This window comes from Astatotilapia calliptera, chromosome 14 (assembly GCF_900246225.1).
Source record: "Astatotilapia calliptera chromosome 14, fAstCal1.2, whole genome shotgun sequence".
In the NCBI taxonomy this organism is placed as follows: domain Eukaryota; kingdom Metazoa; phylum Chordata; class Actinopteri; order Cichliformes; family Cichlidae; genus Astatotilapia; species Astatotilapia calliptera.
The window spans coordinates 4,111,441-4,137,295 of record NC_039315.1 but is presented as its reverse complement, the minus strand read 5'-3'; the positions used below and the strand labels follow the sequence as shown (position 1 = coordinate 4,137,295).

The window sequence follows — 25,855 nt, the reverse complement described above, 5'->3', positions numbered from 1 at the left end:
GGCTGTGTCCGGCATAAGACTGTGACCCAACCTGTCCCAAAATACATAGTGCGGCGTTGGGTGTGGATATTTCTGTCAGAAAAAAACGGCGGGCGGCTGAAGAGTTATTCTTTAAAAGTAAGTACTGAATATTATGTCAGTTATTTATGTGCGAATGTTTAATAATGAAGAACATTAAAACATTACTGTTGGCCACATGTCGGCAAAGTTATGTGACATTAGTGATGTTTGTACTAACTTGGTTTTAAAGCCTTTACTTTAAAATATACGCTGTTTAATAGTCGACCTTAATTTTACAGAGAATGTGATGATTTTATGGATAGTTAAAGTCAGTCATATAGCCACAAACACAACAAGCTGAAAGTCAGTGATGCTGCTCGGTTTGCAGTCCTGAATATCACGGCACAAGCAGGATTCACTGCACTTTTAATGTTAGCTATGTTATATTGCTGCCTCTGCTCGGTGTTGTCGAGCCAAACGGACTTTGACGTGTGTTTGAACGAGCTGACGGTTACGGTGCCTGGGTTGTTGACCCAGAGTTTTGAGTTTATTATATTATTGAAATTGATTTTGATATTATTTATCATTTATAGTCTTTGGTTTCTTTGTTAGAGTTCTGTATTATGGTTTATGTCTCTGTGTTATGTTTCCTGTTTTACTTTAAAAGTCTGTGTCTCATGTTAATGCGTCTGGTTTTGCTTCCTTTGTCTCGTCAGCCCTGATTTGTCCCAGCTGTGTTTCCCTCCTGTCTCTCAATCCCTGATTGCTGTGTATATTAGCCCTGTGTTCTCTTTGATCTGTGTCGCAATCTCCCTTATCTACCCTCATTCATGCTGTGTGTTCTGCCTGCCTGCGTTTATTGTTTGTATTTTGGAAGTTTGTTACTTTGAGTTCAGCATTAAAGCTGTTTGAGTTCACGTTTGTCTCCGGAGTCTGCACTTTGGGTCCTTTTCCTGCCTGCACACAGCCATTTCATAACAGACGGTTCACTCGTTAAGCTGAAAGAAAGAGTCACACATGTGTCCACTGTACCATCTGGGAACTCTTCTTGTTCAGCACTTGTAATAACACAAACACTAAATCCTCCTGTTTGTAGCAGTGTGTACACCTGAGACTGTCACCTGTCTGTCTGTCCTGCACTCTCTCTCTTTTTCTTTCTCTCTGATTGTGTAATAAAAATATGAACATGTGTTTATAAGTCACACTTGTGTTTGAATCCTGCAGCTTATCACACATTTGATTTCCATGTGTGACACCTGCAAGTGTCCAGAGTGAGGACAGACTGAGGGAGCCACTGCTGCACATCATCTGTGAGGCTTTGCACCCCTGATGATCCACCAGGACAAACTCAGCAGTGTGTGAGGAAGAGGAGGAGGAAGAGCCAGCAGCAGCTGACAGATGGAGAGAATAGACAGACTGTTCCCTGTTTGTGAAGGACTGCTAGGAAAGTTTGACATAACTGTCTGTGCTGAATCAGTCTTATTAGGTAATGTTCAAATAATGTGATCATCCCAGTGTTTTCAGTGTGGGAGAAAGTACTCAGGGCCTTCAAGTTACACACCATGAAAGGCAGCAACAAGTTGAACTCACTGCTGTAATGAATCATAATTAATATAATAATAAATATAATATTGGCCATATTGTGTTTACATTACCAAAGTGTTATGACTTTAGTCTCATGAACAACATTAGCTGATTGTTATTTACTAGCTAATCTTAAATGACTGTTCAGTACAGAAATGAAGCCCAACAATCATGTTTTTACAGTCCTGTGGTCTCAGCCTCAGATACTCAACAAATCAAAACATCTCATAAAACAACAAACGAACAAAAAACATTTTTTCTCCTTCTGTCAAACAATTCTGTGTGAAACATTTCCAGTGGTTAGTATCATGGTTGCTAGGCAACCTGAGCAGCGCGACGGAGGGTAGACGTCCCATTTCACAAGCCTCACACTTCTGCCCTTCTGGCTCTTCAGAGTTCCTGCCCCACGTAGTCCGCGAAGGCCGCATACAGTGCGGCACCTGAATTGGGGCACAGCTATAGACCTTCACGATAAGACAGGAAACATGAGGAGGGAAGCAAGACACAAGAACTCACAACATACATAAACACGGACACACAGAGAGACACAGAGGCCAAGGACACAAGAGGGAATCTGATAATCAAGAAGCTAAACAGGGAATATAAGAAACTCAAAACAGAATAACTAAGACTACAAATGAACCAGAGTATGAACTATGATACAAAGTAACACTAAAACACAAGAAGTCAAAAACACTGAGTCAAAAGGAACCAGAGCTGTGACAATTGAACGATTCTGAGCTCAAGCACATTTTATTTCAAAACATAAAATAATTAAATTCTCTTCATTGCAGTAATTGGGATAAAAACATGGGTACAGTATGACACCTAGTGATGATCTATGCTAATTAATAATGAGAAAGCTTATGCCAGCTTTCCATAGTGAGTGACAGCACAGGCATCTGTGTTTTTCATTGCATGAGAGATTAGTGACAGGCTAAAGTGTCACTTCACTAAAGCTGCTGAGAGGAAGAAGTGATGAAACACGGTTTTTAATAGAAGGCTTCAAACAGCAACAGAAACTCTGTTATTCTGGGTGTTTCTAGCCTTGAAATCATGCTGTGTAACTCAAGGCATCGTGATTATCTGTTCTATTTCATCTGTCTCCAAACTTTGAATGAATGCATGCTTCAGACAGGCAGAGGTGGAGCACTCACAGGTTTTGTGTTTTAGTTGCTGTTCAGGTAAATCACTCTTCTCATTAAAGATATGTTGGTGTACAGCTATCAAGCACTTTGATCATGTTGTACAGTGAAGGAGATTTAGTAGAGGTGGGAATTTAGCGCGTTAATTGTGATTAATTAATTTGAAAAAAAAAAAAACGCATTTAATTGCACTTTGCATTCCAAGTAAAGGGGAACTTTTGTCAATGCACGATTTCCTCGTATACCACTGATGCACACATCGGAGCTACAAAGAGTCAGAAGAAAGCGCAGACTGATCTCGGACTTTTGAAATTTCATTTCAAAAGACTACCCGACAGAAGCCTTGATAAAAGCGTGGTTTTGTGCAAACTGTGCAAAAAGGAGTTTGCATTACCACCGAAGCACTTCAACCTGAAGGTACCATCTAAATGCAAAACATATTGCAACAAGCACAGAAACACTGGGAGCTGTTAACGCTAGAAGGTCGACAAACAAAAGGTGTCGGCAGCCCAAACCTGATGAAATGACTGGCTTCAGGACCAAAATTAGTAAGTCAACATTTGACAAACTTACAAATTCTCTCGCACAATCGATTGCTCTGAACTTCAGACCACCATCATTGGTAGAAGATGCTGCTGCGCTGAAAGACTATTTCAAGCCAAAAAAAAAAAAAGCCAAGCACCATTACAAAAAGAAGGTAGAAGAACACTTCTCCAACTCCAACCCCCGACGCATGTGGCAAGGACTCCAGACCATTACAGACTACAGGACCACCAAACCCTCCCCCGCATCCTCTGATGTCTCCTTCCTCAACGAGCTCAACAACTTTTATGCTCGTTTTGAGCGAGGGAACCCCACAATCACAACCAAAGCAGACGTGACGCCAGACCACCAACCTCTGACTCTCTCCCCCACCGATGTAGGAGCGGTGCTGAGCAGGATCAATGTCCACAAGGCTGCAGGTCCTGATGGCATCCCCGGGCGTGTTCTCAGAGCGTGTTCTGGGGAGCTTGCAGGAGTGCTGACAGACATATTCAACCTGTCCTTGGCCCACGCTGTGGTACCGGCCTGCTTCATATCCACCTCCATCGTCCCGATACCCAAAAACTCCAACCCATCTTGCCTCAATGACTACCGCCCAGTAGCACTCACCCCCATCATCACAAAGTGCTTAGAGCAGCTGGTCCTAGCACACTTCAAATCCTGTCTCCCCCCCCACCCTGGACCCCCACCAATTTGCATACCGCCAGAACAGGAGCACAGAGGATGCAGTCTCCATCGCACTGCACTCTGTCCTCTCACACCTGGACAACAACAACACCTACGCCAGAATGCTGTTTATAGACTTCAGTTCAGCATTCAATACAATCCACCCCTCACAACTCATCAGGAAACTGACAGACCTGGGCATCAGCTCCCTCATCTGCAAATGGTTACTGGACTTCCTGACCAACCGCCCCCAACATGTCCGGCTGGATAACCGCTGCTCATCTACCATCACAATGAACACCGGTGTACCACAAGGCTGTGTGATGAGCCCTTTCCTCTACTCCCTCTTCACCCACGACTGCAGACCTGCTGATGGTTCCAACACCATCATTAAGTTTGCAGATGACACCACGGTGATTGGCCTCATCAGTGACAATGACGCCTACAGGGAGGAGGTGGATCGTCTGGCTGAGTGGTGCGACACAAACAACCTGCTGCTTAACACCGAGAAGACCAAGGAGCTCATCGTGGACTACAGGAGGAATGCTGACCCACATCCACCCATCCACATTAAGGGGACGGCTGTGGAGCGTGTGAGCAGCTTCAAGTTCCTGGGAGTCCACATCTCTGAGGATCTCATCTGGACGACCAACTGCTCCAAGCTGGTCAAGAAGGCTCACCAGCGCCTCTTCTTCTTGAGGACTCTGAGGAAGAACCACCTGTCCTCAGACATCCTGGGGAACTTCTATCGTTGCACCATCGAGAGCATCCTGACCAACTGTATAACAGTCTGGTACGGGAACTGCTCTGCCTCGGACCGGAAGGCGTTGCAGAGGGTCGTGAAAACTGCCCAGCGCATCGCCGGAGCACCACTTCCTGCCATAAAAGACATCTACAGGAAGCGGTGTCTGAAAAGGGCTGGGAAAATCATCAAAGACCCCAGTCACCCATCACATGGACTCTTCACCCTCCTGCCCTCTGGGAGGCGCTACAGGAGCCTCCGGACTAAGACCACCAGGTACCAGAACAGCTTCTTCCCCACAGCTGTCAGACTCCTGAACTCTGCCTCCTGACATCTGACCCATGTTAAACACATGGACTGAACATACACACACCCACAACCACCTACACACACAATGGACACCTGTACCCTCAAACACACAATAATAACATGGACTGAACCACCACTCACAACCACTAGCACTTTATATAGCCTCTGTAGAAATTATCCACATATCTCACTTATCTTAACTGCACTACTGTATAGTTCTGTGTAAATAATCATGCTGTAAATACGATAATTTTTAATTCTACAACTGTTTATAACCTGCATAGTTCACATTTCTGTATAGCTGTATAGCTATACAAATAAAACTTGCCTTATATCTCAGATTTCTGTATAGTTTTTCATATTTATGTCCTGTTCATAGCCTGTACATACTTATAGTTATAGCACATTCATAACATACTTCATACCGTGTACATTATAACATACCGTAATAGACCCATTTCTGTAATATACTTACATATCTATATTATTGCTAATATATATTGTAATATATCTATATCATGGCTAAAGCACTTCTGGATGGATGCAAACTGCATTTCATTGCCCTGTACCTGTGCATGTGCAATGACAATAAAGTTTAATTCTATTCTATTCTATTCTATTCTAAGTCAAATTCAACAGCTTTATGACACTGAAAAGCAAAATTAGATGCATTACAGACAGTCCTGCTAATATGGAGCAAACAAGACTCATCTACTAAAAAATCAAGAGGCTGTTTTTGCTGCTTTATACAAAAAAAAGCACAAGCTAGTAATTTTAACTCCATCAGAGCTGGTAAAACTCCAAAAACTGGCGACTGTCCTTTAACCATGCAGGTAAATAAAATAATAACTTTATTTATAAAGTGCTTTCAAACAAAGTGCTGAACAGCTATTTGAAGATAAAAAAGATAAAGAAATAAAAGAAATACAGAAAAAAGAACACAATTTAAAATAGGCATGAGTGGACCAAGAAACATTGCTTTCCTTTACTCCAGCAGCATTTCTTTATTATGCAGGAAAACAAAGTTTCAAGCGGCACTTCTTCTTCTTTTATTAAGATCTATCAGGGATTAAATGTGTAATTAACCTTCTTCACACAGACAGAAAAAAAAGTTTCACTGGTCCGACCCACTTAAGATCAAAGTGGGCTGTGATGCCCCTGGCTTAATTTATTAGCTTTTTACCATAATATTGACTTTTCTCTCTAAAATATTTCAATAAACAATTGAACTCTACACAAACTGACAGCTGTATTGTAATGAAAAGCCAACCTCACACTGCATTACTTTGACGTATAACAAAGTGACTGACTGATGCCTTATTAATCAACTTTTTCAGGACTATTTTAGGATGATATTTTGTACCCACCACGTACTCTCCTCCCAGTTCTGACATCAAAACTGAGTTTACAGCCGACCAAGAGATGAGTTTTGAATTTAAAATTTCACTGTTATAGTTTTATTATTATTTCATCCTTTCTGACGGATCATAATTTCCATTAATGTTCTTGAGTAGCAATTTAAAATAAAATGTTATTCTTAAAATACTTTGACTTTTTAATTTGTATAAATTGCTTTTTTTTTTACCTACACCTGGATGTTTGAGGAAACAAACACTGATTCAGTTTCTTTGCTAACTTACGTGATCTTAACAATGAACTGATGACATATAACAGCAGAGATGTGGGTCAGGATCAGCACTGGAACTGTTTCCCTTCAAGTTTTTTGTGTAAATTACAAAATAAAACATCTCAGCACACACACACTCTTGCCTGTAATCCAACAGACATTTTCTTTTCAGGTAAGACTTGAGCTCAGTGTCCAATGAAAAACTCTCATCCTCTACTCGCTGGCTCCCCCTGGTGGTGGAAATTACGAACCACACTAAAGAGGGTCTGAGGATCTCTCCGTTTCCTATTCAGCTTTTGGCGTCAGTTTCATGTCCCTTTTACTCACTTTACTAAACTTTATGTAGGAAATCAAACTTCTGTGACATTTGCGTTTCTTGTGGAAAATAATCAGATTATTCACTGACTTACTTTTTTTAATTGCTGCATTCATTCAGAGGCACCAACTTAAAAGTCAAAGTCCGCTCTACTCAGAAACCCTATTAAAGGTACAATCTCATCCAATTTAAGACTTCTTCCTGTTTTGACTTTTCAGGTCAGTAAAAGCTGTTTATATGTTTCTTCATGTATTTGCTGTTTTCTGCTGGCTTTATTTTTACCCTATCTCCAGCAACCAACTCACTCTACCACGTGGTGGCGCCACTTCAGTATTCACCTCCTTTAATTTACAATAATAATATTTATATGTTTTCTTTTGCCCTCAGTGTATTATTTCCCATAAAGTGAAACCAGCAAAAATATTTGTTAATAGAACAAAATCTGAGTTTTAAGCCACAATGCTCTGTTAGAGGAATTCAGAGTGTGGAGAACCAATCTGAGCAAATAAAGAGTGAATTATGGAGCAGAGCAGCCAAAACAGACGGGAGTCGAGCTGATGAGGTGGAGCCTTCTCACCTTCATTTGACAGGAAATCTGACACTTGAAATTAAAAATCTCCTTTGTAAGCAGCATATCTGTAAGCAGCGTGCGTGCGTGTTTTCATACTCTCATACAGACAAACACACCGCTTTTATCTTGTGTTATAGATTCTGAGTAACTTCTCTTCATTATCTGAGATGATAGTTTCAGTGGTTTGAGCTCAGTTTCATTTCATATTGTTTCAAATTCATGCATATCAGTACATGTTGACTAAGACGAGATAGCCATGCTTGCCAAAGAGATTTCTAATCTCAAGAGACATATTTTCTTGTGAAATGATAGTTAAATAAATTAAATAAGCATGACTGGGCCTATTATAGTTCTGTCAAAAGCATCTTCTGACTATTGACAGATACCGATCTGCGGTAGATGCATATGGTCCAACTTTGATCTCAAGTGTGTCGCATCAGTAAAACAACTGAACAATGACCTGTCTGTCTTTGGTGAAGAGGTAAACATTCACATTTAATAACCAAACCATGAAAAAAATGTTTTAGGGTGTAAGTCGAATTTGAAAAGTATGTCTGAGCCTGCAAAATAACGTCACAGCACACACATTTAAAGATTAGAGAGTTTCAGAAGTGCGGATGCTCTGCAGGCTGTTTTCATACCAGTGCTGTCAGCGTTAGTCTCGTTAAAATGACGTTAACCTGAGTGCATATGAGAGCATGAGGGGGGGGATGGATGTTTGTGTCTGTGTGTGCCTGTATGTCTGTGTCTATATGTCAGGTTGGGTATCAGACACCACCTCTCTGGGGACACCTCAGGCCCTCCAAGGTTTGGAGGCCTATCTCCACCCACCACCACTTCCCCTGCCGGTGGCGGACTCCCTCAGACATCGGTGCGTTGGTGGTTCTTTGTGTCTGGGGGTGGGCGTCCAGGTACACACCGGCTCACTCCTTGGCGGCCGCTTATCGGGGCCTGGAACCTGGGGCTCGCTCGGGCCACTTCGGAGGTGGGGTGCCCCCGGCCTCTCGGCCTGGGGCTCGGTCACTCAGGCACAGCTGGCTGCCGGCGGAGCTCATGGGCGCGTCACTGCAACTCCCCCTGGCTTCTGCTCCGCGGCTGCTGAGTGAACCCTCATCTGGGACTCTCCTCAGCTCTTGCTGGAACAGTGGCGCAGCTGCCCCGCTGTTGGTTTTCCATGGTCTCTTGTGTTCTGGGGGCCTCTAGATGTCTGGAGTTTTGATCTCCTCCATACCTGCTTCATACCCTGGAGGACGGGGCTGTGCCCCCCCCCCCCACACACACACACTCCCTAGCAGATCGTTACATGGAGAAACCTTTGGAATACAAGCACGCTGATCCACACAGGTATGCACACGGGTGTTCACTGCTCGTAGACTTAAATTACACCTTTCTTGGCTACTACTTCGAAGCACATTTGTCCTGCGTGCTGCACAACAACATTGAATATTTAGTATTTACTGCTGTTTACACTTAGCTAGATTAATGCGAGGGTGTTGTGTTTAGTATGTTGCTTTGTTTCTTTTTTTTTGTCTTTTTTTGCTTGTTTTCTATTCTTCTCTCAACAGGTGATCCAGGAGATTTTTATTTTTTTTCTCCCCCCCTTTCTCACTGTCCCTCTCCCCTTCTGTTTTTCCTTTCCTTCCTCTTTCTTTCTCCCTTTCCTATCCCTCACTGATGTCTGTCCCGTCTGTAACATCTGAAAATAAAATATAATAAATAATAAAAACAAAGATCGACCAAATGGACCAATACGGCAATGCCACGATGATCCATTTGGCAAAGTAAATCCATTGGGTATCCTTGTTGGTCTTCAGACAACAATTCTGATGGCTAAAGAACCAAATGGGACAGGCAAAAAAAAAAAAAAAAAAAAAAAAAGTTAACCGCATTGACGCGGCAAATCTCAGTTAGCAAGTTATCATCCCGTGCACGGTGTTCCTTCTTCCTCGATTATCACGATAAATTCGTCTGCATGAATGTTGCTGATGAGAGTGAACAGCAGGGAGAAGCAGAGCTGTGCGACTGCAGCCATCCTGCTCAGAGGTCTCCTGGTCAGTGTAACATAAACACTGACACTGCTCGCTTCATGCGCTTCCTGTTTGAGGTTGGAGGAGGAAAGCCAGTTCTTTATCACATCATCAAGGAACACTTTGAAGCATTTGGCTCAATACAAGTGCTCTGTCTATCAAGCGGCTTTTATACTTTACAGCTCTCACAAAGTTTGTTGCGCAGGTTCAGAAGTATCAAATGTGTGATCTGGGGGACTAAACCGGGCCTTTGTGTCCAACCCAGCCCACTGGATAGTTTTGAAAGTACATTTTACAGTTTTATGGTTTGTTCTACAGTGATGTAATACACATCAGATAAGAAGAACTTTGAAAGCCTCACTTATATATTTCATCGTGTGTTTTAGTTTGTGGATCTGAATGCACAGAGTGTAGGCTTAAACTGTGTCACATCATAGCCACGACATATACACGTCCAGGTTTGGGGGTAGTAGGGATGTCTCCACAGCCATCTTCATCTTCTTCTGGGAGACACAAAGGTGTTCCCAGGGCTGCTGAAAAACAAAGTGTCATGGGTCTCCTCCAAGTAGAAGACGTCTGAAACACCTGAGCTATGAGGTCAGTAATGACCAAGCTCCTCACCATATTTTTAAAGCTGAGCCCAGACACCCACATTTTTCAGTGCCAGCTCCTCATGTTCCTTTGACTTGGAGTACGGTTGCTTCCTTGTAGTTTTAGACTCTATTTGGAATATCATGTAAACTATCTGTAGTGCATTTGTCTTATTTTATTTAAATCCATTAAATTCTTTTGTTTTACGCTCAGCTGTCAGTCCTCAGGAAACCATGAACCACCATAGAAAATATCACCGTCAGAGTCAGAGTACTACTAAAGTCATTAAAATTCAGCCTGTATTACTTGTGAATATCTGGACAAAATTTAAGCTTACACACACATAGACACACAATATGCAAAAAAAACCCATTTTGATGTGTGTGAAATTGTTTGTGTGTGTGGGAGGAAACGAACCACTGAAACCACTGAAAGCAACATGTCTACAGACATAAAGATAATAAAGAGATATTTTCTTACTTTCAGTTTTCTGTCAGTGTGACTTATTATCTTATTTTATGTTTTTCTAATCATTGTCCAAACAAATTGGGAAAATTAGGAATTATTTTTCATAAGACAGGCAATGTTTATTGTGAGAGTCGTGTATATAGTGAGTGTATTGTTTATAATTGTAGGAAATTTTAGAAAATTTTTCTTCAGCAAGGACCTGAGCAAAATTTTGCCCCCACCGCTTTCCAAATCTTTCCAAACTTTCTTGGGTTTTGTTTTTTCAGAACTAGAAAACAGCCGTTTGAGTTTATATGCGTTCCTCATTTCCACCGTGAGGCTTGAACAGCCTCTCGCCACTAGATGACGCCATCCCATTCTTCTTTTCATGGCTCGTTTAACCTGACATGATATGTGATTGGATGGAACTGACATCAAATTTATTGTAAATTCTTTTTTCTTCTGTTTTTTCCCCATAAAGTAAAACCAGAAAAAGTGTTTCTCCACATGTTTAATTTGAGTTTACCAGAGGACGAAAGATAAAATAATATAATTTTATCTTCAGATTCTTAAAACGGCTCAACACCTTCTTAAATTTAGGCTTTTTTCTATCTCGGGTTTTAAATGAGAAGGAGCAGTTATAGATGTTCGTCCAGTTATTACAGACACAGCATATTTTTATAAAGCGTTACAACTTTTCTTAGGCTCCCCAATTTTTACACTGGACCCACTTAATGAGGCAACAGTACGTAGAATAACCTGTTTAATTATTTACTTTGAAAATTTTTGATTACAAAATTATATATTTTTAATCTAATAATGTCATACATGCAAATGAAAGTTCTGGAGATATAATCTATTTGTTATATTTATTGTTTCATAGGTTTCTTTTATTTTCCCCTCTTCATTAAGTTAATTTCCCAAACATGTTCGTTGTTTACCATGTCGTTTATCCCAGTAAGTCTGTATCATCAAATAATTGATTTATTTGTTTTAACAGCTATTTTCTGTTAACTGTTTTCATTGTTAAAAGAAACATTAAAACATTAAACTTACTTTTAATTTAAAATGAGTCAGATGGTATTTTTTTATTTAACAGATTTATTTCAGATAACATAAGACATCTTAAATAGCTATGTAACATGTAACATGTAACAGTTAGCTAACTGTTACATGTTACATGTACAAATAATCTAGTTTAATACAATAAAACATTTATCAAAATTATATCATGTTAAAGTAAAAATCTTTCCGTTACTTGTGTTTAAATATGCTTCGTAGATAAAACGATTTGACTTGCATTTTTAGCTGACTGGCACAGACTGCTCCCATATCTGTGTCTTGATAATCAGGTCTTATTCATGGTTTCATAAATTCCTTATTCTTTCCGCTTTCACGATCTACTGTCAGTGTCAAACATGAAAGCAACGCCGGGAGCCAGTACCCAACGAAAAGTAAAATTTCTCACTATTTTTTAGTGTTGTGAATGCACCACGGCGCGCTCAGAACCGGGGCGCTGCGACCCGCCCTGGATCCTAGGGGACATCTGGCTCAGCCAATCGGAGGAGAGAGAGACTGAACGGGGTCCAATGGCGCTGGAGGAGGCGGGCGTTTCTGTGCAGCAGCCTTCTCTGCGCCTCGCTAACAATAGGCTGGGTTCGGCAAGTTTACTGTTAAAAAAGCAGCCAGGAGGGAGACGGAGCACAGCAGGGCTGAGCCGACAGGGTAGCGGAGTTTTCCCACTACAGGAGACGTGGTGTCCCGGTGTCGGAAATTACCACGCAGGCACTGTGGGATTTACATTTACGACCGGACAAGTGGTGAGTGAACCTTTGGACTTTATCTCTGAATTAGCCCTGCATCTCCATTCTCAGTCGGGCATGGTGCGCTGGGAGCTCATTTGCGTGAGAATAGAAGGGGTTAATGATTACTGTAGGCTGGGAGCGCACTGTTATCTCCTTATTCTGTCCACTGCACCTCTATATTAACGGCCCGGAACCTGCAGGCCCATAAAACCCGCACAAAGATCAGAGCTTGTAACAGTCTGAGGAGTGGGTGGTATGATTATTATTTTATTACACCGGCAGGGGCGTTTCCAGGGTTTTTTCCACGGGATGGCACATGTGGAGACCAAGAGCAAGGCACACGGGGGACCACGGGAAATCAGAATATATCATCAGAAATAAATGCAGGAGACAAATCTGGCAGAAAACACAAAAGATTTCACACTTATGTGCAGCAGTGAGTCCAAACACAGATGAAAAGTTTCTCTGAAGGTTGTTTAGTACGTAATAACTGATTTAGAAAGAAGTGATAGAAGTATTTCGTTTTTACTTAAGTTAAAATTACACAGTTGGGCATTCAAGTACATGTACTAAAGAAGACATACACATTATGTGGAATCTTATATGTGTGGTGGGATCACAATTATTGACTTATTAATGTGTACATCCCTTTAATGTTGTAGCTGGAGATGATAGTAACTGAGTGAACCAGTGGAAAACATTAAGCACGGTATATGCTGTTAGTTTTGTTTCTTCTTCTGTTATAATTTGTGCTGCCAAATTTTCATAGAACAAATGTTATGAAAATGTGCAGCATGATGCTTTTTTTGGTGGGGGGGGGGGGGGGGGGGGGCTTGATCTCAGGCATACTTTAATCTACAAAAGTCATTTAAACTTTGGACTTCAGATGATTGAATCTCTATTGATCACTGTATTGATATGTTCTATGGATTTTTAACGGTTACATTTTTGTGTTTTTTCCTTCGCTGTGCAGGCACAGTATGATTACATCACTCTTGTCAAACCTTAGATTTTTTTCCATAGCTTTACTTCTGCATGAACAAATTACACATAAAACAACAATAGCACAAGCAAGAGTGGGTACCAGACCAGCTTTATTACATATTTTTGTTCACTGCCTCCCTCTGACCACTGAGCTCTATGCAGGTAGATGGGCCATCCCTGTTTACCTGCAGAGAACCTATGGTTCAGTGGATTGCAAATGTGGTCTCCCTGCTGAACCGTAAATTCCGCTTAAGGGAGCAGCCGAAAGGGAAAAAGGTTGTAGCTAGGGCATGATGGTGTATTTGGGTCAATGACGGTTTAAAAATTCTTTTTAAAAAATAAAATAAAACATTAAGTGGCTCAGTGAGGCTATTAAATTCTGAGGAAAAAAAATCTCTAGATTAAAGTTGTAAATTCATGAGAAAAAACTATCAAATTTCCATCCATGGATTTTATTAACATGGTCGTTAGGGTGCTGGAGCCTGTCCCAGCTGTCATAGGGCTAAAGGCAAGGTACGCCCACGACAGGTCTAACACAGAGACACAGACGATCACTCACGCTCGCATTCACATCCATGGAAATTCAGAATCACCGGCTTACTGAACTTTCATGCGCAGAAAAGACTTACATTTATGAGAAGAAAAAACATGAAGGCTTATAAGAAATAACTATGAGGATGTCGCGTTTTGATGAAAATGAGCTTGTATGTTTCTAGTTATTCATCCCAGTAGTTCAAATTTCTTTCCTACTGAACCTTGAAAAAAATAACAACACTGTTTTTATGAGTGCCTCTGCACCAGTTTCCTCCCAGTTCACATATTATCAGTCTGTCTCTACTGGAAAACTGATGACAAAGAAATGAATGAATACAGGAAATTCTACTTTGTCATTTCTGAAATGCACATCAAGGAACAGAGTGACACATGCTGCTCTCTTCTCTCTGAAATGTCTTTTTCTGCTCTCGTTTGGGGAATCAAGAATATTTGGGGAAGATTATAGGCAAGTTTTCACAAGTTGATAGTGCTACCTAACTGTGCTTATACATCAGCTGCTCTGCCTTTAATGAAGCGAAACATCCTTCTAGATTTCAGCATGTTCACTGTGTTCTGCTTGAAGCTCCTGTTTCTAGGTGGCTCAGCAGAAATCAGAGCACTGCTCCTGTTTCTGGGGGGATTCTCTCGCCATTTATGATTTTGGAAGAGAGGATTTGTGGCTCTTGGTTGCTGCATATTATTGATTAGAGGCGGACGAGGGTGCTGTAACTTTTATTTGACATTTGAGGCAACTTTGAATTAAAAGGATGGACAAACAACTTTCTGCCCTTCAGTGCTAAAGCTAAAGTTTCACCTCAGTGTTTTTGGATTTTTAAAAACTGTAGGTATCGTATTTAGCATGCACAAAACATGATATGTGCCGTTATGGATGCGTGGCACAAAAACAGTGACATCACCACGGTCCCTTTGCCCAAGTCCCAGTTTTCCCAGCAGTTGCAACCAGTTACTTTTTTTTGGGGAGGGGGGGGGATTACTTTTTTAGTCAAAGTATCCATGAAAAGTAATTATTTTTCCTAAAAGTAATGCAGTACGTTGCTTAATTGCCCAGAACAAAACCAGTTTGTTACATTTGTTTTCTTGTTACTTTGTAAAATGACCTGAAACACATTGTTACATAATTACCAGTTAATGACATAAACCATAAGCTACAGTCCCACACACCAATAATCCCTGTGCTAATGTCCTAGCGAGAGTACACATCCGGTATTTATTTCAATGTCTACACAAAGCATCAAAACCAGCCCAAAGGCTCTTTAAAGTGGTCGTCATGGTGATTCTACTGTAGAAACATGGAGGCTGCAAGCCTGACTGCCCATCAGTCTGTTACCTGTCGAAGATCAGGTAACAGGCTGGCTGCTGGGATGGAGACGCTGACAAGTTCTACTTCGCTCCACCATTTAACTCCTCCCACACACAAACTGAAATCAGCTGATTGTAGCGCAGGATGAAAGAAGTGTGCTTGTTTGATGTTCCCACCCAGCATGACATAAATGCAACTGTAATGTAATTACCAGATTTAGTACACTGGTTGCATTAGCACCCTCTGTATCATTTGTGATTCTCTGAGCTCCTGGACTGATGTATCATTGAAGTGATCGTAAACGAATGTCATGCTGTCTCATTTCATAGCAAACGCCTCCTTCTTGACGGAAAAAACGGTTGATTAGGGAGCCAGGTGTTGTGCCTCTTAGTCATAAAAAGGTGAGACATTTTACGACTTTGTGATGTCCTAATTTGTCTCTGTGACCATCGACACAAATGTCACATAGCTGAGCTTGGTGTTAGTTGATGTTAGCGGGGTTGTCACTTTGCTCTCTCTGGTTTCCTTGTGTGAAGAAAAGGTGAGGCCGATAACTGAGCCGGAGAGCCAAATACGAGTCAGCGTAGATCGAGTGTAGTGGTGTGAAAGTGCTCTTCTACCAGTGGAAGAAAGCTGTGATGAACACGACATTGTTGTTGAAGGGGTGATGGCGAGGCAGTGGTTGCCATGGAAATTAGGGGTGTGTCTGAAATGTTTTAATGGCCCCATGTGAAGCAGGAGGCCACCCGGTTGTGGCTTTGACACCTCGGCAGCCTGACGGGAGCGAGGAAAGCTGGGAGGACTTAATGACCCATTTGGCTCCTGTGGCTTTGGGCTCGGCCTCTTCAGGAGACTGAGGACCGTGTGTGTGTGTGTGTCTTTAGGCTCTGTCTCACCTGCCATTGAAGTTATTTTTAACCCCAGAGATGGTTTGTTTGACTCTGAGTGAATTAGACCTGATGACCTACAATGCAAGTCTCTTATTCTACCAGAAACAAACCACACAGAAAGGTGTAAAGCACATGATTCTCAAATGAAGTCATTTATTCATTTTCAGTTCGATATCATGATCAAATAAGTCAGGAAAGCATCAGTTTTTTGACCCAGTAATATATTCTGACTGCTTTGTATCAAAGAAGAGATAAAAAATACTCAGTATTACTTTAAACTGCGGATGAAACAATGAGTTTAGTTATTGTTTAAGCAAAATTCCCATACATAAATAAACTCATTATGTCACTTGTTTTCCCGCAAGAACACTTGTTTGTGACCCGTACACCGCACAGTCACAGCAACCCTGAATGAGCGCACTGACCGGGTGTCGTTAATCACTACAGGAGTCTTCGTCTTAACTATTAAACCTTTACTGTATTTTTAGACGCAAAACACTTGAAAGCACATCACACATTCACAAGAATTAAAGTTTAAACCAAATAAAACACATAATGATAATAGCACAACTAAATCGAGGCCAGAAGCCGAACATTATCAGCCCATTAGTTTCTGTTCTTGCCATTGCAGAAGTGTTACTTGGAAAGTACTTTAAAAATCCAGTATAAAGTATTAAATGAGGCAGATATGAACAGCTGTACTCCTCGTTGAGTTGCAGATAAGCCAATATAAGAGGGTAAACTTGAAAAATAGAGTAAGGTGACTTCCATCCAACTTCTGGTGTTTATCCGCATCTGTGTTGCTGTGGCTGCAGTCTCAGCACACCTCCCTCTCCCACGGTTCCTCATCTGGCTCTTCTGGGGGGACACCAAGGCGTTCCCAAGTTCAGATGTCATTGGTAGGGATGGGTATCGCTTAGGTTTTATCTGATACCGGTGCCAAATCGGTACTTTTGAAACGGTGCCGGTGCTCAAACGGTGCTCAAACCGGTGCTTAAAGAATGGAGAACACAAAATTGGTCCACAAACCTCTCATATTCAGCTGGTTTTTTGTAAAAAGATAACAATGTTAGCCTTTTCTGCAGCTATGGGGCATATATGGTATCACTCTTGGCTGGAAGCAGTGCTTAATCAATGGAAAAAACACAAACTTTGTCCAAAAACCTCTCATGTTCAGCTGTTTCCCTCTTTTTCTTTGGTCATTTTAGCCTTTTTGGCCAGGGTGAAGGGAGCATCTGCCATCAAACAAGAAGACAGCCGCATGTAGCTATGATGATGTTTGCTAGTTCACCTTACATGCATTAATGTGATAACATGGTTAGCCTACTCAACGTAAATTACACACGAACAACATTAAGCTACTCACGCAGAGAAGAACGGCTGCTGCTGCCATCAAATACGGCGCATTTCTCGGCTTTTAAAAAAAACCGCTATGCGTCGCCAGGTGTTTCGTCGGATTTGAGGTGTTACCTCCTTTGACAGTATCACAGTATCAGCTTAAAGCACTTGTTGCAGACTGCTGAGTTTGCATCTTTTGCTGTGAAGTACAGCCAGACTTTGACCGCTTCGCCTTGGGCATTTTTAATCTGTAGCTCTGCATAAAAGAACGTACGTACCTGGCCCCGCCTACTATCCTGGGAAACGTAAAATGATTGGCTAGAAGTGTATCACAGCTCAGGAAAAAAAAGCACCGAAATAAAGCACCGAAATGTGCGCTGCTTTTCGGTCTGGTTACTACCGTTTATGTCAGAACCGGTGCCACACCGGTACCCATCCTTAGTCATCGGGCATACCGGTATGCCCGATGGTGATTTTTCGTTTTTACGGGCCGATGTTTTTTTGTTGTTGTTGTTTTTGAAACGGTATAAACAATGAGAGGTGGTGGATTGGTCAGATGCTGGCCGATGTGTAAAAATAACTCAGTTGTTTGGTGGTGGCTATGGCGGAGCTTCCACAAAGGCCAGCAGGTGGATGAGGGAAAGGTGAGGCAGGAGGAGGAGAGACCCGAGGCGGCCGCCAGTCCGAGTGTCAGGTGAACTGAACTTCAGGTAAGAAGTTATGACCTGCAGTCTATCTGGGTCAGATATAAACCAAGTTTAGGTGCAGTTTATTTTCGTTGTTACAATAACTCGTACTGCTAGCCAGCATGATGGAGTTTCTATACAGCTGGGTGGGTGTTATGATGTTACTGATAGTGAACTTTATTTTATTCATAAGGTTAGTTAGTAGAGTTGCCAACTGACCTGTAAAAAACAGAATCGTCTGGTATTCAGAGAAAATATTGAGCTGAGAAGGAACACAGTTTGTCCTGTACTTCAGCTAGGATGGAAAAAGACACAAAGCTAGAGTTATTCTGTGTCTTTACGGTGCACAGCTGCCTCTTCTTCTCTCATTCTCTCCCCTCCCTCTCCTGTTGCTACTTCAATCATGAAACTGATCAGTGATCAGCTGATCGGCTTTTCTCTCTTGTTTGTTTATCTCCCACTTTGTGCCAGAAAGAGGAAACCAGTTGATGTCGCGCTAAACAACAGCAGCACGTTTAAGATTTATTAGCTGTTGTTAGAATTTATTTAATATTAATTTCTAGTATCAGCTGATGTTTGCTGGAGCCACAGCTGTAAAGCTGCTGGTCATGATGTCGGTTTGGTTATCTGGTGAGAGGGAAACATGAAACCAGGAGATGTCCTTACTGAATCATCAGAGCTGAACAGGTGATGGACTTTTCATCTGATGTAAAATGTATAGAAATTATACATATACCAACAGGACAGCATACATCACTGTCACAACAGCATTTGTTTTCATTCAAAGGCTTTATGGCTTTTCTTATAATACCTGGTGGGCCGGTCTCTAGTCAAAATGCCCGGGCCGATTTTTTGTCCCAGTCCAGCCCTGAATGTAATATCTCCAGGCTGCCCTGAATCTAGCCCTGGGGCCTCCTCCCAGTTAGACATGCCAAAAACGCCTGACCTAATAAGTATCGAGGAGGCAAAGACTGAGCTCTTCACTCTCTCTAATGGAGAGCCCAGCCACGTTTTTAGTTGCTAGCCATAGCTCGTAACCATAGGTCCATCCATTCACTCTCTTCCGCTTATCCAATTCATGCTCCAGCTATCCCAGCTGTCTTAGAGCGAGAGGCAGGGTACACCCTGGACAGGTCAGCAGTCTGTCACAGGGCCTAACACACAGGCTCCGTCCACATTAGCCCGGATAGATTTGAAAACTGTGTTTTCGTCTGAAAACGCTCCACGTCCACACTAGTGTTTTCAGTTGTTTTCACAGAGTTGTGTGTCCACATTGAAACGGCCGAAAACGCTTACGTTCCAGTTCTACGCAAGCGTGAAACGCAAGGAGATTCAGCCTGCCTCATTTCTGTCTGCTGCTTATTTACTTTCCGGCTCTTTGAAACGTCGCGGCAAAATGTCGAGGATAAGCACCGAGTTTTTTAAATGGGCTAACAGTGAGGTGGAGTTGCTGCTGCGAGTAACACAGAAGTACAAAGTTGAGTGAGAATTAAAGAATTTGAAGAAAAGCTATCTGGAGCATGTACAGACTGATATGAATCTTTAATAGGGCTGTCAAAACTGAGAGCAAACAAAACAACTGCTGTGTAATGCCCTCCGCTATCCTGGCTTAATTGGTCACATGACTGCATCACATGACTAAAATGTGTCATCGTTTTCAAAAAGTCTCCGCGTTCGCTGTCCACATTGCGACACGAAAACTGCGTTTTAAAATGTAAGTGTTTTCAAAACGCTGCGTTTTCCTTGACCCAAAACGCCGTCTCAGTGTGGACGAGAGGCCAAAACGCAGAGAAAACGATGCGTTTTCAAATGAAAACATATTAGTGTGGACATGGCCACATAGACAGACAACCATCCGCTGTCACATTCACACCTGTGGGCAATTTTGGTTAACCCAAACCCACTAAGGTGAAGGTAGGAAGTTCAAGTTCAGACTCTATTGACAATAACTGTAATTTTACTTATTTTCCAGCCGTCTGGTTGGTTAGTTTGTGTTGTAATTTGTTGTTTTGGATCCAGACTAACATGTTATTGTGAGATAAACTGGAAATAAACTCATTCACAAAGAAGACCTACAACTTTAATTTTCTGTGGGGTGTTTTAAAACATGGATGCATCACCCAGCCCCGGCTGCTGGGTGGACAAAAACAGGCTACCTTTGACCCGGTTTCTGGTTGTGTGATTGTGAAACTGTGAATAAGTGTTAATCTCCATCTTTAACTGTCACATTTGTGCAGACTCAGCAGTGCTGCTAGCATTACCTGGCTGGTGTGATGAATCGAAAAGCCTGGGAGGAGATAGAGCACGATTTAAATGACTTCTGAGCTATTGATGAAACATAATTAGCTGCAGATATGAATTCAGGCAGATTTTTTACAGTCAGCACTGAAGTTAATTACTTGTTAACTTGCATACAGTATTTTTCTGAGACACTAACTCACAAACTGTACCAGCATAAATAGTAATACTGGCTGTGGAGCACCAGAAGCCTGCCAGCAGCTGAATAATGGATAGCCTGTCTGCCTGGAAGGCTGCTGGAGCTGCTGAGCACGCCGTCTAGACGAACCCCGACAGCACAAAACTACATGCACGCTCCTTTTCTCTCCACGTAACAGGCTGACTGGCTGAATCCAGATGAAAGCTGTGAGCCTCGCTCGATTCTTTTTTTTCTTAAGTATTTTATCCACTTGTGGAGGCAGATGAAAGGAAGGGTGATGGTGCACCTCTAAGCCGTTAATAGTATGGTTCAGGATCAAAAGATGGCTTTAATATTGTGGATGTAATTATAATGTTGAAATATTCCACTGCTTCAGATCAGTTTCATTAAACCTGGAGTCGCCACACGGCCTGATCAGAGCCCTCACCCCAGGAGAGGCAGAAGCTGTCGCAGGTGGAGCCATTCAGGAGCAACATCAGTGATTTCATTTATTTGCTGTCAGCACTGAGTTTCCTGCGCTAAGACGGAGACCTGCTGTTTTACGCTGAGCCTGTTTTTGAAGACAGCTCAGGAGCAACCTGCTGCTCTAACATAATACAGCATGTTAGCACGTGCTGTCACATGACCACTTCTTTATGTGTCCTTGAAGACCATAAGCTCTTTGGCACTTGTGTTCAGAAGTAGTGTTTCACATCACAAGTGCTTCTTTATCTGAACCACAGCTTAAAACCCCAAATATCCCTCCTGTCCTTATCAGTCCCTCAGGCTTCTGGATCCAAATCGTAGACCGTTTACCCGTCAGTCAGACTGTGCTTGATACTTTTCTCACAAGAGAGCTTCACAGCAAGATGATAACAGGGCACAACAAGATCAAAGCAAAAATTAAATAATATGTAATAATAAGTCATTTGAAATACATCAAAAAGACAAAACATCAAAGAAATAAAGTCAAATTTAAAATGGTTTATACATAAAATAATAAACACTGTAAAAAGACATAATAGAATGTAAAAAAAAAAACTGTGAAAAGTCCAATAAATGTGCATCTGTGAGTGGAATGACCATGTAAAACAGTTATTTTATTTTAGCTGGTCTTTTAAATAAAGGCTTTTTTGTGGTACTAAAGATTAACAGATAAAATCATTATAATAATTTAATACACATCATTCACAGTTTCGTGTCTGAAACAGACAACAAACAGACGTGAACACGAAAATACCACGAAGGACTTCTGCAAGTGAAGATACAGTCAAGGCCGAATCACCACTTCTTTAGAGCTCATGTTCTATGTTTGTGTGTGTGTGCGTGCGTGTAATCATGTGTGTGTCCAGGGACCATATGGTAGAGGAACCACCCACTCATTGTGACCAACCACACCTTGCAGCAACACACTGAGTGAGAGAGACAAAAGAACCATAAACAGATAGAAGAGCAATGCAGAGACTCCGTGTGTGTGTGTGTGTGTGTGTGTGTGTGTGTGTGTGTGTGTGTGTGTGTGTGTGTGTGTGTGTGTGTGTCCATACGTGTGTGTGAATAGTTCCCTGTTGAGGTATTGCATTCACACCCTGTAGCCTTACACCCCCCAGGAGAGACCACGGTGTGACTGTGGATTACATCGTCATGTGATCACATGTGTTTTGTTGGATTGCTAGGAGATGAATGCGATGGTTGTTTGTGACGTGCCTGAGAGGTGACCTCGGCTGAGAGGGCTGTGCAGCACGTCTGCACAAGCTCATACAGGGAGTGCAGAATTATTAGGCAAATGAGTATTTTGTCCACATCATCCTCTTCATGCATGTTGTCTTACTCCAAGCTGTATAGGCTCGAAAGCCTACTACCAATTAAGCATATTAGGTGATGTGCATCTCTGTAATGAGAAGGGGTGTGGTCTAATGACATCAACACCCTATATCAGGTGTGCATAATTATTAGGCAACGTCCTTTCCTTTGGCAAAATGGGTCAAAAGAAGGACTTGACAGGCTCAGAAAAGTCAAAAATAGTGAGATATCTTGCAGAGGGATGCAGCAGTCTCAAAATTGCAAAGCTTCTGCAGCGTGATCATCGAACAATCAAGCGTTTCATTCAAAATAGTCAACAGGGTCGCAAGAAGCGTGTGGAAAAACCAAGGCGCAAAATAACTGCCCATGAACTGAGAAAAGTCAAGCGTGCAGCTGCCAAGATGCCACTTGCCACCAGTTTGGCCATATTTCAGAGCTGCAACATCACTGGAGTGCCCAAAAGCACAAGGTGTGCAATACTCAGAGACATGGCCAAGGTAAGAAAGGCTGAAAGACGACCACCACTGAACAAGACACACAAGCTGAAACGTCAAGACTGGGCCAAGAAATATCTCAAGACTGGTTTTTCTAAGGTTTTATGGACTGATGAAATGAGAGTGAGTCTTGATGGGCCAGATGGATGGGCCCGTGGCTGGATTGGTAAAGGGCAGAGAGCTCCAGTCCCACTCAGACGCCAGCAAGGTGGAGGTGGAGTACTGGTTTGGGCTGGTATCATCAAAGATGAGCTTGTGGGGCCTTTTCGGGTTGAGGATGGAGTCAAGCTCAACTCCCAGTCCTACTGCCAGTTTCTGGAAGACACCTTCTTCAAGCAGTGGTACAGGAAGAAGTCTGCATCCTTCAAGAAAAACATGATTTCCATGCAGGACAATGCTCCATCACACGTGTCCAAGTACTCCACAGCGTGGCTGGCAAGAAAGGGTATAAAAGAAGAAAAACTAATGACATGGCCACCTTGTTCACCTGATCTGAACCCCATTGAGAACCTGTGGTCCATCATCAAATGTGAGATTTACAAGGAGGGAAAACAGTACACCTCTCTGAACAGTGTCTGGGAGGCTGTGGTTGCTGCTGCACGCAATGTTGATGGTGAACAGATCAAAACACTGACAGAATCCATGGATGGCAGGCTTTTGAGTGTCCTTGCAAAGAAAGGTGGCTATATTGGTCGCTGATTTGTTTTTGTTTTGTTTTTGAATGTCAGAAATGTATATTTGTGAATGTGGAGATGTTATATTGGTTTCACTGGTAAAAATAAATAATTGAAATGGGTATATATTTGTTTTTTGTTGAGTTGCCTAATAATTATGCACAGTAATAGTCACCTGCACACACAGATATCCCCCTAAAGTAGCTAAAACTAAAAACAAACTAAAAACTACTTCCAAAAACATTCAGCTTTGATATTAATGAGTTTTTTGGGTTCATTGAGAACATGGTTGTTGTTCAATAATAAAATTATTCCTCAAAAATACAACTTGCCTAATAATTCTGCACTCCCTGTATAAACTTCAGGCTCAGTTCACGCTTACAACTGAATAAAGGTGTTACACCTACAGGGGTCCATGAGTCCACAGTCAAAGCATGTCCAAGAATTTTTAATAATAAAAATAATTTAGTCAAAGAAAATGATTTGACCTCATCTCTTAAAACTAATATTAATAAATTAATCTAAAGACACCAAGACCAAAGACACAGATGTGACATCATGTCTCCTGATCCATGTGCTGATCTGTTTTATGATGTTCTCTGTTAGCGGGAGGCTAACGTAGCATGGAGGAGAGTAACGCTACAGCAGGTTGGAGGTTTTTCGAACCTGCTACACCAACAGCTTTTCTTTGTATGTTTCCAGTATTTTCTTTACTTAAAATTATTAAAAGCTTAAAATGACTGACAGTCAGTTTCCTTGATGTTTTATCACAGGTTCTGCCAACTTTTTGGGTTTACCGCGTCCTTAACGTGCGATAAAATTGAACAAATATTATTAAACTCGCTCTCCACGTTTTATCGTTTAGTTTGACGCAGTAGGCAGCCGGAAGATAAAACACTGAGCTCGGAGAAGTGTTTTATGACATTTTATAGACGGAATAATCTGCAATCGGTACTGGAAATGTTCGCCCGTTGCAGCACGGTGGATGTTTGCAGACGTCGGTCAGCCTCTGCAGAGACTTTAACAGCAAACTGTTCCTGAGTTGGAAGCAGGGGGAGTTCCAATCATGAAATCGTCCTGATATTTCAAAATGCCGTCATCATGATATCATTCCTGCAGATACCACCCAGCCAAAACTGTTCCAAATACACAAAGTCCTCTCCCACCAGCTCTTTCCTTCTCCCATACTCTTCATATCTTCTTCAGCTTTTATTTATCTCCTCTGCATCTTCATTTTTTCTCCTTCTTCACGCTTTTCTCTGTACACCATGTCCTCGTGTATTCCTTTCGTCCTCTTCACCCTCTTTTTCCCTCATTCTCTCCTCTCCTTCAGTCTATCTGAAGTAACCAGTGAAGCAACTATAATGTTATTAGCTATAAATACCCCTCCATCTCTCCTCCTGTCAAATAGAGGAAGTTTCTTTCTTGCTCTCATCCTGTAGTTATATCTTCTCTGCTATTTTTGCCTGAGGGATGTTCTCCTTGTTTTCACATTTAAAGCACAATAAGAGCTTATTTCAAATGAGAGCAGGAGAAGTTTCATCTTTAATTTCTACAGAGAATATCATGTAAGGATACGTGAACTTTTAAACCTCTGTGGCTCTACCCTCACATAGATCCACGAGCTGTGGGTAGTGACCGGAAAAAAGTGGTGGATGTGAGCTTCTTGTTAAGAGTGTCTGGGCTCAGAGATACGGTGAGGAGCTCAGTTATTTGAGCTGCTGCTCCTCCACGTTCAGACGAGGCAGCTCAGTTGGTTCAGGGATCTCATTGGGGATGTCTCCTGAGAGATATGAGGGGTTCCCGATCCACCTAAGAGACAAAATCTCTCCAGTGTGTCCTTACTCTGCTCCGGGGTCTCCTATAGCTCCCCACCTGAGTGTCTGAGACAAGCCACCGTTCAGAGGACGCTCTACAGCTTGCACTCATGTTCTTAGTCTCTCCATCATACCCACAGCTCAGCCAGCAGTCCCACAGCTTCACTTTCACGCTCAGTACATTAGCTACATCTTTATAACAAGTGGGTTTTTCTACCAACGAGCAACTGAAATTATAAAAACCTCCACCGCACACATGCCTCAGCATGATTGGCTCATACGCTCATGGCACCAATTGGCACTTTGGGTACAGGAGACATTTTTTTCCAGAATATTATCCAATATTCTTGGGAGAATATCACTTATTAGCTGTAAGTATGAAATTAAGAAAGCTCCCCGTGCTGCCTGCGGTCAGGGAGGCTGTTTTTATGCTTTATCTGTGCCTGTTACTGAGTCTTATTTACTCTCTGTCCTGGTTTATTTCTTCTTATCGCTCTCAGGCCAAGAGCCAGCTCACTCATTTTCTCT

The 25,855-nt window shown here is 42.0% G+C and overlaps 1 protein-coding gene across 3 annotated transcripts in view; it reads left to right on the top strand.

Moving 5' to 3' along the window:
* Positions 1-12,210: 12,210 nt before the first annotated feature.
* pak1 (p21 protein (Cdc42/Rac)-activated kinase 1) overlaps positions 12,211-25,855 on the top strand; it is a 72,089-nt gene continuing 58,444 nt past the window's right edge. For all 3 annotated transcript variants that reach the window (XM_026191685.1, XM_026191690.1, XM_026191684.1), the window contains exon 1: positions 12,211-12,388. The gene's annotated coding sequence lies outside the window, so the exon portion shown is untranslated. The remainder of the gene's footprint in view (positions 12,389-25,855) is intronic.